This window comes from Castor canadensis, chromosome 1 (assembly GCF_047511655.1).
Source record: "Castor canadensis chromosome 1, mCasCan1.hap1v2, whole genome shotgun sequence".
Lineage (NCBI taxonomy): Eukaryota > Metazoa > Chordata > Mammalia > Rodentia > Castoridae > Castor > Castor canadensis.
The window spans coordinates 138,701,318-138,715,690 of record NC_133386.1 but is presented as its reverse complement, the minus strand read 5'-3'; the positions used below and the strand labels follow the sequence as shown (position 1 = coordinate 138,715,690).

General features: G+C 36.0%; 1 protein-coding gene across 8 annotated transcripts in view; it reads right to left on the bottom strand.

Annotated features, from left to right (window-relative positions):
• The window catches only part of Fchsd2 (FCH and double SH3 domains 2), a 272,221-nt gene that overhangs the window by 184,232 nt on the left and 73,616 nt on the right, over positions 1 to 14,373 (bottom strand). The window contains exon 1 of one of the 8 annotated variants that reach the window (XM_074083647.1): positions 4,424 to 10,736. The exons of the other annotated variants lie outside the window; for them this stretch is intronic. The gene's annotated coding sequence lies outside the window, so the exon portion shown is untranslated. Of the gene's footprint in view, positions 1 to 4,423; positions 10,737 to 14,373 lie in introns of those variants that run through there. 8 annotated transcript variants of the gene reach the window in all.

Here is a 14,373-nt window from a genome sequence, read left to right as displayed (position 1 = left end):
TCTCTCTAGGAGTAGATACTGCTGCTGAGTTTCTAATTCTAAACGATTCAAAACCAATTTATTTTTCTTACCTCTCTTGCCTACTTACCCCTCACTTCTGTAGTAAAAGGAACACCACATGCTTAATTTGGTGACATAAATATCTTTTCTACTCCTGTGAATCTCAAGTTTCTAGAATGTTTATGCTGCAAAAAGTCACAAAATTCTCCTGCCCTAAATTTATTTAAGGGAAAATTCTTCTCGAATGCTTAGATATCAAATATATTATTTTAAAATAAGACGTTATAATTTTTAATGTTGAATTAAGATTACAGACAACCATAAGCAGATAATTTCTTTAACCTCAGTAGTCGTACTAATATAAAAATCTAGTTCCTACACTGTCCCCATGAAACAGATTAACACCTTTCAAATTTCTTTTCAAGATGAGTTAGCTCACCTTTAAAATGACTGTTACTTTTGGTCAGCTCTTCCAAAGTACTTTATGTCTCTGACAGCACTTATCGTGTCTTTAACAAGTCTAAATCATGCATCCACTCATCCCATGGTCCTAAATTCAAACAGATGAGTGAGTCACAGTCTCAGCTCTTAAAGACCGAAGACTACAGTGAGAAAATGCTTTTTTTTTTCTTTTTGCAGTAGTGGGGATTAAACTCAGGGCCTCAAGCTTGCTAGACAAGCACTCTACTTAAGCCACTCTGCCTAAGCCACTCTGCCAAGTCCTTTTGGTGTTGGTTGTTTTTTGAGACGTGGTCTCATTTTATGCCCAGGCAGGCCTGAACCACAATTCCACCTATTTGTGCTTCATAGCTATACAACAGGTATACATCATCCCACTCAGCCATTAGTTGAGATAGGGTCTTAAGAACTTTTTGCCTAGGCACATAGCCAGGTTTACAGGCTTGAGTCACAGTGCCCAGCCTGGTTCAAAAAAAAAAAAAAAAAAATCAGCTGGTAGAGTGGCTCAAATGGTATAGCACCTGCCTAGCATGCATGAAGCCCTGAGTTCAAACCCAGTACAGCCAAAAAAGAAAGACAGAAACAAAAAAAATTCAAAACATTCTCATGTAGATATAGAGTGGACAAACTTAATGTCGTACATTCTATTTCCTATTTTAAAATATTTTCTACCACCCAACTAGGATGGCTAAAATTAAAAAAAAAAATAGCTAATACCACATTAGTAGAAAAATTGGGAAGCCTCACACTTTGTGGCTAAAAATGCAAAATAGTGGAGTCACTTTGGAAGAGTTTGGAAGTTTCTGAAAATACTAAAAATTCAGTTACCAAATGGTCCACTCCTAGGTATATACCCAAGAGAACTGATAGCATATGGTCACTTAAAAATTTGTATGTGAAATGTCTATGCATTATTCATAATAGCCTAAAAGTACAAGTAACTCAAATGTTCTCAACTTGTGGACAAATAAAACATACATCATATCCATAACTGTATGTATACAGTGAGATATTTTTCATAGTAATAAAAAGTAATGAAGTAGTGATTCATGTACAACACAGAAGAACCTTGAAAACAGTATGCTAAGTAAAAGAATTCAGTCACAAAAGACCACATACATTCTGGGTGCATTTATAGGAACTGACTGGACTGGGTAACTCCACAGAGACAGAAAGTAAACTGATGGCTGCCCAAGGCCAGGAAGATTTAACAGGGTGGAGAATTAGAGTGTGACTGCTACGTTTCTTTTTTGGTGATAAAAATGTTCTAAAATTATGGCAGTTATGGTTGTACAACTCTGAGAATATTCTAAGCACCACTGAATTACACAATTTAAATGGGTGAATTGAGCCAGGATTATATCTGTAATCCCATATTCAGGAGGCAAACGCAGGAGGACTATAAATTCAAGGTCATCCTCAGCTACACAGTAAGACCCTGTCTCAAAAACCCAAGGGTGGGTATATAACTCAGTAGTAGAGTGCTTGCCTAGCGTGTACAAAGCCTTAGGTTCGATCCCCAACACTGCAAAAAAAAGAAAGAAAGAAAAAAAAAAGCCAAGCAGTGAACCATATGATTTCAATGAATCTCTCTCTCTCTCTCTCTCTCTCTCTCTCTCTCTCTCTCACACACACACACACACACACACACCATCTCTGCCCCTCTGTAAGGAAGTATTAATAATGTAGCTTACTTTAGCTGGTATAATATGAATAGAAATGATATATTAACTCTTTCATATAAAAGTTGTAAGAATAAGGCCATGATTTGCCAGGGCTATATATATAACATTTCCTATATATAAACATTCCAAATAGAGACCACTCACTCCATCAGACAGTCCAGAATGAAGATGAGGTGATGACAATGTGGGGCTAGGCCCTTGCCAACTCACGATGTACTTACAAGATGACCAAAAATACAAACTTTTGTTTTTGTAAGCCACTAGGATTTTAGGTTTGTTTGCTACCACAAAGTCTCATAGTAAACTTTTGTACATCTCATGATTGTCTCTTTAAAAGTAAGATATTTTAAAATACTGTTTATTTAGCTTATGATTTTATTTTCTACTTGTGCATACTTTCAATGTGCATAATGTATCGGTATGGGGTGGATCATTTAAAAGTTTGGAAACCACTATCCATGATTATGGAGGACCTACATCCAATCCATTATTCTGCTCAGACTCAAGGTATACCTTGCCCAATGTTCTGTTTCTGACAGTGGCACCATGTAATGGGGATTAATAAATATATTTCAAGTGAATGAATGTCCTTCCATTCCTTCATTCCTACATTTTGATCAATCCAGGAACATAAATTCAAGCTAGTCCTCCAACTAACATATTAGCTTGAATTTATGTTCCTGGACTGAAGAGTTAGTCAGCAGCCAGGCTGGACAGATGCCCACAGAAAGGAAAAAAAATACAGGTTCCCTCCACAATCTGCACAAAGACTACTAACCACAATAGCTAAAATTGAAAAAACTAAAGGTACCAAGATCTAAATATATGCAACAATTGGAACCACCATACTCTACTGTTGGGAGGGCAGACTAGACAACAATTTTGGGAAACTGGCCAGATCTACTAAAGGTAAAAAAGATGTATCTCTATGGCCTGGTAATTCTACTCCTAGTTAGCTACCCAATAGAAATGCACACAAATTTACACTTACCAAAAAGTTCAAAGGAATACTTTTTATAATTGTTTAAAAAAAAACTGGTCCATTAACACAATAAGTAAAAAAAAATTGTGATAATTTACATAGCGGCACACTTCTAGGGTTAGGGATATAGTTCAGTTCAGTGTAGAGCTCAAGAGTCTACCATGCAGAAGTTCCTGGGTTCAATCCCCAGCACTACAAAAAGAAAGGTCCAGTAAGACTGTTAAATATAAAATCAGAAATCAAAGCTCTACATATGAGTAAAAATAAAAACCAACATTTTTTAAAGACATTGTTATAATAAAGGTTCACAAGTCCAAAATACAAAATGATGAAGACAAAATTTATCTCTAACTCATTTGACAGCAAAGTCTCCCCTGAACTGAGGTAGAGTTACTTATAGTTTTATAGTTTTCATGTACCCCAAAAGGAGTAGTTATTCTTATTTTTCATCAGGAAATATTAATGTATTAGATCACAGGGTGCTATCTCAGATGTAAGATATGGTGTATACAGAACATTTTTGCATAACATTTCTAAAACCCAAGTTTTGGATTCTGAAACATATCTAGCCTAAAGGTCTGCAGAACTTTATGTATTCCTAGAGCATGAAAAACCACATTAAGTATGTAGAACTAAATTCAATAAAAATGTTCAAACCTTCTGCTGAAAAGTTACAAAACTTCTATCGAAAGATATTAAAGAATGCCTTTAAAATGGGGAGATATACCACATTAATTGATTGGACATCTCATTATAAAGCTGTTAATCCCTTCTAAACTAATCTGTGAATAAATGCAATCTCATCCCAACCAAAACCCCAAATGGTCTTTTAGCAAAGCTTGGCAAGTGACTGTAAAATCTATATGAAAATGCAAAGGGCCAAAAAGAGTGAAAACAAAGAACAATGTAAAAGCACTTACTCAAATAAGATATCAAAACTTATTTGAAAGCTATATGAATTAAGGCAACATAATATTTTAATAAGGATGTCAAAAAACAGTGAAACGGGAAAAGAAAAAAAAAGACCCCAGAAACAGACCCATGGATATGGACAATTTATGACAAAAGTGGTTCTGCAGATCAGTTCTAAAAGGGCTGTACTTTAAATAAACAATGCTAGTGAACTGGGCGTGTACATGTGCAAAAAACAGATGTGGACTTCTGCTTCATACTATACACTGAACCAACTTAAGAGAAATTATGGGTCTAAAAATACCATAAACATTTTGGAAGAAAGTATTAGAGGATATCTTTCATATTATGAAGAATAATCACAAAGGAAAGAGATTAGCATCACCTATGTTAAAGTGAAGAGCGTCTGCTTATTAAAAGGTGCCGCTGTCCATTAAAAGGGACCTGGGCTTCTTGGTTTTCTACTTGTCTTGAAAGCAGAAGCACTGACTGACTGCTCCAAGCTCTTCACCATGTCTGCTTAATATCCTGGACAGAAATGGTGTCTCTGTGGGAGAAAAGGGCAGGTTTGAGGTTTCCTAAACTGGACTCCTCCTCCCTAATGTAATCCATTAGGGGTTGCACATGACTTGACTCTGGAAACTGAGGTCCAAGGAACTTGCACCTCAGTGCTGACACTGTGGCTACTGCTACTGCCATGAGAAATGAAGTCCTTAGTCTCTCACCCAGGAGTCCTGTTTCTTCGTCCAACATCTAGAACGGTGTTAGGCAAACTTGTTAGCCTGAAAGTGCAGTAAGCCCCCTTTATTTGCAGATTTATTTGACCAAGCATGGTCAAAACTTTTTTAAAAATTGAAAGAAATTTCAGAAACAAAATTTTAAATTCCCACACATGCATTACTCAGTTCAGTTGATATGGAGAAGCTCTCAGTCCCATTATTGTTGGTTGTATTAGACCATTGTGTGACCTGCTGAGTGTTTCCCTGCCCTTAATTTGTGAAAATACGCCTCCCAAAAAGCAAGGTAAAAGTTATGGTAATCCTCCCAAGCCAAAAAAAAAAAGGGCATATAGTGTGCTTAATTTAAGTGATAAAGGAAAAATTTTAGCTCTGTTGAAAGCAGCATGTCTTTAGCAAAGCTGGGTAGCCTTATGGGAAAAAATAAATCAATATCCACAGTATTCAAGATAAAGAGCATGAAATAAGATTTTTTTAATGGATGGAGTAATTAGAGGAACTTAGTTTTTGATGAGCAGTATTAATGTATACAAAAGTAATTTTTGTGCCAGTACCTACTTCATACAGTCTCAAATTATGGATGCTTAGATCTACTGTACATATGATACAGGTAAATTTGAGTAATTTTAGAGTACTGAACTCTATACATCCTGAGCATTCCTGGCTTTTCCTCAGTGGCAGTCTCCCTGGAACCATGGATACCAAGGTTAAAATCTCAAACCCTTCATTGTTTTTGACAACCATATCAATAGTAATTTTTTTAAAAGAATAAAAAATAAGCCACACAATGGAAGAAAGTACTTTAATCCATGTTAACACTTTTTTAAAATTCTAAATACACACAGAACTCTTATAAAACAATAAGAAAAAGAAATACAAATTTATGGAAATGGGCAAATACTCAGAAAGGCTCTTCACAAAAAGGATACCTGCAAGTGGTTTTAAAGCAGTCAGGCCAGGCACACAGGATGCACGTCTGCATAGCACAAGGACTGCAGGGGCTAACTCCAGTCTGCATCCTACCAAAAATGTCCTCGGCTCCCCTGGGAGATTCAGAACTCCCTCTGCTGTTAGAATTACAGTTGTCCTAAGAACTAAAATGAGCCTATGAAGTGAGTGTAGCACAGTGACTGGAACACAGAAGATACTGAATAAATATTTCATTCTTAAGCCCAATTGTAAACCTCTATGACTATTGCCTTATTTATTAATGTTGAATTAATCAATTTTTAAAACTTTACAATGTGTCCAAAGTCACAAAAATATTAATTCTCAGGGCTGGCTGAGTGCAGCTCAAGTGTTAAGAGTACCTGCCTAGCAAGCATGAGGCCCTAAATTCAAACCCCAGTAACAAAAAAAAAATTTATATATAGACACACACACATACACACACATATATATAAATATGAATTCTCAGATTCTACCAATCTATAAAAACAGAATTCAAATTCTGTTATTTTTATTTTTATTAGTGATTTGAACTCAGGGCCTCAAACTTGAGCCATACCTCCAACTTTTTGGCTTTACTCATTTTTCAGAGCGTATTGCTTTTGCCCAGGCCAGCATCGGACTGCAGTCTTTGTACTTCTGCCTCCTGTGTGGCTGGGATTACAGACGTGTACCACCACACTCAGCTTGTTCTCTGAGACAGTCTAACTTTTTACCAGACTGGAACCACTATCTTCCTATTTCCACCTCCCAGGTAGCTGAGGTTATGAATGTGAACATCACACCCTGCCCCAAACTCTGTTCTTTAGAGACTGAGCACATGTGTCAAAAATACATTAAAATTAGGCAAATGGTAAATTAATATTGTATAGAAGTCAAATAATGCATGTATTTGATTTGTATTCATTTAATTTTCAAGTTATGTTATATAAAAATCTTCTAAACAAAAGCTGGAAGAAAAGAAAGAAGACTTTTTTGCCATCATCTGGTTTCTCACTATGATGATGAAACACGGTTATACTGGGTAATTTGAAATCTCTGATGATCACAGAGCTGGGAAAATTGTTATGAACTTTACAGGCAGGTTAAACAAGTGTGACATGATCAGACGCAGATTTGATGTGCAGCTCAAAGACATGGCAGAATAATCTTTTCTAATCCCATCAGTTTGGTTTCACTATACTGACAAATTTAGCTGGCATCATAGGTCATGAAGAAGCAAGACAAAAACACACAGGAGAGAAAGTCCTGGGATCCTTTAAATAGGGATATAGAACACACATATAAATAAAATTCCTCAATGGGGGAAAAAAAAGACCTACTGCCTGAATTCCTACAAGTACTTTCAGAAAACCCCTTCAAAATGATGTTAGAGAGAAAAACAATTAATTAAAAAAGGATACAAATAGTCAGTACAGCAAAAAGGTATTGCAAACAGAGGCAAACATGGGAATGTGAATAAAAACCAGCATTCAGAGAAATGAAATTTAAAATTAGATACCATTTTTCACAGCCTGGCATAAGATTTAACGAATGACAGCATCCAATTCTGGTAAGGGCAAGTCACAACAGGTCCTCATAGATTATTGGTAGAAAATCTGACACAGCATTTTAAAATTTTTATAATTTAAAAAAATTAATTTTTTGTCAATTAGTGTCTATTAAAAACTTAAATACAGGTATGCTCTGCTTGCAGGGATGCCATTTTCTGATTATTAGAGTAAAAGTACAACTGTAACATGAAAAGTGAGGATGAACATTCATTACAGTATTGTCTTCAATAACTTCAATCAATGGAATGTGGATCCATAGATGTGAATGTCAAATAATTTACACCCATAATATGAACTATGACACTGACAATAAAAATGAAATCTTTATGTGTTCACTTGGGGGGAAAAAAATCAATGATATAAATATTGTTAAATAAAAGAGCCATGTCGGGCATCAGTGGCTCACACTTGTAATCCTAGCTACTTTGGAGTCTCAGACTGGAAGGATAGAGGTTTGAGACCATCCCAAGGAAATAATTCAAGAGACCATTCTCCAAAATAATCAGAGCAAAAATGGACTGGAGGTGTGGCTAAAGAGGTAGAGCACCAGCTTTGCAAGAGGGAAGCCCTAAGTTCAAAACCTAGTCCCATCAAAAAAACAAAAACCAAAAAAGAGCCAAGCCAGACACAGTGACTCACACCTGTAATCACAGTCACTCAGGAGGTGAGATCAGGAGAGTTGTGGTTCTAGGACAATCTCAGCAAACAGCATAAGCTGGCATGGAGACACATGCCTGTCACCCCAGTTACTGCAGGATACATAAATAGGAGGATTACAATCCAGACCAGGCTGGGCAAAAGGGGAGACCTTGTGTCAAAAATAAACAGAACAGAAAAAAGGGCTAAAGGTGTGGTTCAAGCTGTAGACCACCTGACTAGCAAGAGTGAAGTCCTGAGTTCGAACTCCAGTACCACCAAAAAATAATTAAATAAGTAATTAATTAAAAGAGACAAAATGTAGGATAAATGTAAGAATAGTCCTTTTTTAAAAATCAGTGCTGGGATGGAACCCCAAGTCCTTGTTCATGCTCAGCAAACACTCTACCACTGAGCTATAGCCCAGCCCTAAACCTACTATTTTATAAAGGAGAAAACTACAAGTTAAATGAGCATAGATTTTTTAAAAAAAGGTTCATGCTAAACATGACAATGAATCTAAAAAGAAATAAAGGCGCCAATTAATTTTCCTTTGTATCTGTGCATAATTTGAGCTATTAGAAACACCACTATTTTTAAAGTTAAAAAAAAAACATTCTTATGAATTGGGGCTGTCAAAATGTGTGACAGAAGGTACATGCTCAAATAACTGGAGAGAAAAGTTACTTCATTTTTTTTTTTTTGCATCTTACCCAGGGTTATAAGAAAAGTTAAGATCATCCATGATATTAAATATCATCATATGTACTTGGGTTTAAATTTTTGACAACATTAACAAGAAGAGGAAACAAAGGACAAGCAATCTTATATTTTGTTTTGGATTTACATCCTCAGAACAAAAATACTGTCCATTGACAATATCTAGTCACTGCCAAAGATAATGCAAAAAAAAAAGTCCTGATACAGAATATCATGCCATGTTATATTCTAAACACAACTCCATGATTTCTACTGGTGTATATCTGTGTTCCTTCATCCATAAATGGGAATGGAGTCTCTTCTCTTTTCCTTTCACTTGGCATTCATGTGACACCAAGAAGTATTTTTTTAGGATTATGACTATCAAAATGCTTTAAAATGTATTGAGTGTTGAATGACATGTCAGGCACTGTATCCTTCATAATTCAGGATGTAAATATTTACTAAATGATTATATATACAAATGACCCCTGGCTAGTGGACTTTTCATCTCATTTAAGTCTAGCAACAATACCATATTATGTAGAGGAGGAAAGAGTTTAAGTAACTTGTGTAGGCTGAAAATGTCAACAAATAGTAGAACCTGAATCAAAACTCTAGTGCTCTTGTTCTGTTATTTCTTTACATAGTAATACTGTCTGTGAAAACATGAGTTATTTCCAAGGGGGTAGGAAGTGGGGAAAAAATCACAAGAGATAAGAAGGAACAGGAAAAATAGAATGGAAAATAATACAAAAATTTGGCAATGGTAGTAAGTCAAACTGCAAATGTAAAGAATTGGCCCAAAGCATTTTAAGCATAGCTAGAGCAGCAAGATATATGTGTATCAGGATCTCTCACCTCATGCCATATGCCTCAGCACATACTGGGCCCGAAGTTTACAACTGATGGTCAGTACTGGCTTAATTTGTTACTTACAGTTAATAGGCATTTCAGAGATATTCTCCAAAAACAGAATGGCCTGGTTAACTGTGAATGAACCAGCTAAGTTAATGCTATGTAACAAACAATTCCAAAATGCAAATGGATTATAATAATCAGTGTTAATTTCTTCCTCATGAATCTACAGTTTGGCTAGAGTCCGTCTGCTTCAATGCTGCAGTCATGTTCAGGTTTTCTTTACAACTCTTTCATTCTGGGGAAGCAATTTCTCCTTACAGTGAATGGCAGAAGTACAAGAGTGCAGGAAGAACTTGCCAAGCCTTTTAAAGCCTCATTTCAGAAAAGGCCTACTGTCACTTCCATCTCCACTCTATTGGCCCAACTGCATCATATGACCAAGTTTAAAGTCAGTGAAGCAAAGAATGTATGCTTCACCTCAAGGGAAAGGGTGGAATATTTGCTGAGCAATAGTTCAACTTAAGATAAACTATAAGAAATTCCCGGAACAATTTCACTTGTGTTCAATAATGGCCACACAAACATAGTAAGGTGTTGATGAAGTAACTCACTGCTACTGAATCTCACATGACAGAGCTAAGAGGAACAGTAAATATGTGGATGACAGACTACTTAAGATGAAAAATTTCTCAACATACTAGCACAATGGGAATCCAATGGGAGTAAAAGTTCTGCTATGGTTCAGCATAAGAAGAAGATGATCTGATTTCACAGCAACATATGTGAAAAACTTGATGGTTATGAGTTTAAGCTCAGTAAGAGCATTAATGTGATATACAGTACCTAAAAGGATACGGTAACATAGCCCACAGAAACAGTAAGAACAGAGTTGGGTGCCTAGTGTATATGAAGCACAGCAAAATTTTAAAGAAAAACATGAAAAGTCTGAGCCAACCACACCTGCAGGGATATTAGATAGGTTGTGATCTGTGTGCCAATGCTTGAGTAATGACAGTCAACATGATAAGTAAATGTGTTAAAACTGAATTTCAAAGGACATTCAAGTGTGATTCAAATGAATTAGTTTTTTAAGACCAGGAAGACTAGGAATGGGAAGTAGAACAGTAGAAAGATGGAACAGGTTAAAAAAAAAAAAAGAAGTTCTCTTCCAATTCCTAAAAGACTAATACATACCCAGAAAGATTACTTAAAAGAGAAGTTTTTATTCAACATAAATAAAAACTTTCTAATTAAAAACTGAATCCTTTGAGGGTTGGTAAAATACTGAATAGATTCAGCTAGAGGCTCTTTCAGTTGGCAAACTTCTCTGTAAAGGACCAGAAAGTAAAGACTTTTGGCTTTGCAGACCATAAGGTGTACATGGTGGGGTGGAGGGTTGGGGATTTAGCTCAGTAGAAGAGCACTTGAGTTTGGTCCCCAGCACCGGGTGTGGGGCGGGGTGGGGGAGTGGCGGGGAAGGTCTACATGGTAACTATTCACTGTATCTAAACAGCAGTCATAGATAACATGTAGATAAATGGGTGTGGTTGTGGTCTAACAAAACTTTACTTTGAATAAAAAAAAACCAGGTGTCAGGACAGATGGTAAGAGGTTACCAACCTCTTTTCTATATTTAAAAAACAAAAACAAAACAGAGAGAATGAATACAAAGAAGGCTGGACTTGGGCTGGTGGAGTGGTTCAAGTGGTAAGAGTGCCTACCTAGCAAGCATATGAGCCTGAGTTCAAACCCCAGTGCCATTAAAAAAGAAAAAGTTTGAACCACATGATCTTCACACCGCTTCCAGTTCCAACGCCCCATGAAATCAGTAAAGCAATTCAATAATATACAGAAATAAGTGGAAAAGAACCTATTTAGGTAGATGGGGCAGGAGAGATATGCAGATGTACATAAACATTGATAAAAGTCATACAGAAATAAAATTATAAACATATATGAAATAGGTTACCCTTATTTAAATAGATTCAAGAGTTAGCTACTAAACATTTCAGGCTCTTAAATAGAGCCCTTTTACGGAAGAACACCAGAGTCATCAGAAAACAGGCACAGAAACCCAGCCTCCAACAAAATGATGTCTCAGTATCAAGTGAACAAGTAAGATATGAACTAAGACCACTTCTCCTCAACAAGCCTTTCCATATCCAGAATGGGAACATCTGCAAATTAGTTCATTAAAGCTTTTATTTTTGTTGGTTACACATACAAAGATATGTAGGAAGACTGTCCCACTGAACCCAAACAAAGTAGGAAAGAACTATAATTTGGTTTCAGCAAAGACCAGGAATTTCTACCTTTTGAAAAGTCAGAGCACCCCTTCCCCTTGTTACCATGGTCCTCCATAGGACCTACATCAGAACAAAGGTCCTCCAACTGCAACTTGTCATGGAAATTAAAAGTACTTAGAAACTTACAGCAGTTTGATATTGGTTAGTTTTTCAACTGTAATTAATGCAAATATAAAATAATCTGAGAAAATGTAAGCATTTCTATTCATAATTTATCACTTTATAATCATTTTCTTTAATTTTAATCAAGCCCAGATTTTATAACTTAAAATTTTAGTTGAATTAAGGAAGCAATTAGGTATTTTAACTTCTAATCTGTGTATGTAGCAAAAGACTTACCTGGCCAGCTTTGGGGAGAAATTATCTTCTCTGAATGAGGCAGCAACAGTGAACCAAACAATAAGTATGGAAGTGATTTCAAAGAAATGAAGACCAAAGAGTCCATGCTATTTCACATAGCATTACTGACAGTAAAGTGTTGAAGTGTTAAAACCACAATGTGCTATCTGCAGAGATGTACTGACTACAAAACAAAATCATCAAATTCTAAGCAGCATTTATATAGAAAATATAAAGAAGTTAAAAATAAAAAAATGTATTTGAAGCCTTCTGAATTACAAAGCCAACAGAAGCAAATGCTCCATATTTCACATATTAATGTTAAAGATTTTCCAAGCTTCTTATAGAGTAGCTCTTTGGAATACTAGTATTTTAAAACACACACATAACACAGGCATTAAGGAGAAAAATCCACCAAAGTTGTTTGCTTGGAAATATTTAGCAAATATCCAACAAAGAACCAATTTTCAACAACACCATAGTTTGAAACACTCAATAACTGGCTAATGATACAAAAGACCAAGTCATAGAACAGACAAACCTAGTAGTGTTTTTAACTGAAACTTAACAAACGCACAGATAACAGTGCACTCTAATGGTATAGCCATAATGTCAGGGAAATATGCTTGGAGACGTTACCCAAATTGAGTTTACTCAAATACAAGCCAACAGACAGCTTATCTCATGGGGAAACTTGCTATAAGTCTGAACAGCATACTTGGTGACAAAGAATAATTAGATTACTTATATTAGAGAGTGTTCTCTGAGTGATGATGTCAAAATCGGTCATACACTGCTGTTAATACATACTGTAACGTTCCATGGTTGTCAAGCATAAGTGTTCTATAGAAAATGACATTAGCTTTTAATGTTACTACAAGACAATTTTTTAAAAAGTTAGTCTGAATTTGAATCAGGCATTGTATTATAAGTTTGGTATTTTCAATGATCTTTACAGTGTCATGGGAGGGAGGCATACAAGTATTTCTAAATGGCCAAGTTAAAATCAAAGGGCAAAACCAGAATATGATGAAAAGATCAACATCTCTACAGATACTAACAATATAGTCCACTATTGAGCAATATCTTTTATGAAGTAGGTATAATTATCTATACACAATGGAATTTTATGCAGCCATGAAGAAGAACGAAATGTTATCATTCGCTGGTAAATGGATGGAATTGGAGAACATCATTCTGAGTGAGGCTAGCCTGGCTCAAAAGACCAAAAATCGTATGTTCTCCCTCATATGTGGACATTAGATCAAGGGCAAACACAACAAGGGGATTGGACTATGAGCACATGATAAAAGCGAGAGCACACAAGGGAGGGGTGAGGATAGGTAAGACACCTAAAAAACTAGCTAGCATTTGTTGCCCTTAATGCAGAGAAACTAAAGCAGATACCTTAAAGCAACTGAGGCCAATAGGAAAAGGGGACCAGGAACTAGAGAAAAGGTTAGATCAAAAAGAATTAACCTAGAAGGTAACACCCACGCACAGGAAATCAATGTGAGTCAATGCCCTGTATAGCTATCCTTATCTCAACCAGCAAAACCCCTTGTTCCTTCCTATTATTGCTTATACTCTCTCTACAACAAAATTAGAGATAAGGGCAAAATAGTTTCTGCTGGGTATTGAGGGGGGGAGCGGGAGGGGGTGGAGTGGGTGGTAAGGGAGGGGGTGGGGGCAGGGGGGAGAAATGAACCAAGCCTTGTATGCATATATGAATAATAAAAGAAAAATGAAAAAAAAAAGATATTATAGACTAGGCATAGTGACACACACGTATGATCCCAGCACTTGGGAGGCCTTATAAGGTAGGAGGGTCACTGCCTAATTTGCATAGCAGGATCCTGTCTCAAAAAAACAAACATTATATTAAAAAAAAAAAAAATATATATATATATATATATATATATATACATACACACACATATGAGAGAGACAGACAGAGAGAGAGGTTATTGTTGAAAGACCATCACTGGCCAAATTTGATAGGCAATTTCAGTATCTTTCCCATCAAAAGAACACCATATATAAGAAATGTACAGATCTATGATCCATTTCTTTAACTGAGAGACACATTTTCATAAAATTGTTGGAACTCATCACTAGTGAAAAATTAAAATGAATTCTGAAAATAATCACCTGCTTCATTTTGGGGGGGGGAAAGTTTAGACATGAATATCCCAAGCTTGCTAAAATTTCTTTTAAATCTATTCTTTTTTTCTGGTGGTACTGAAGTTTGAACTC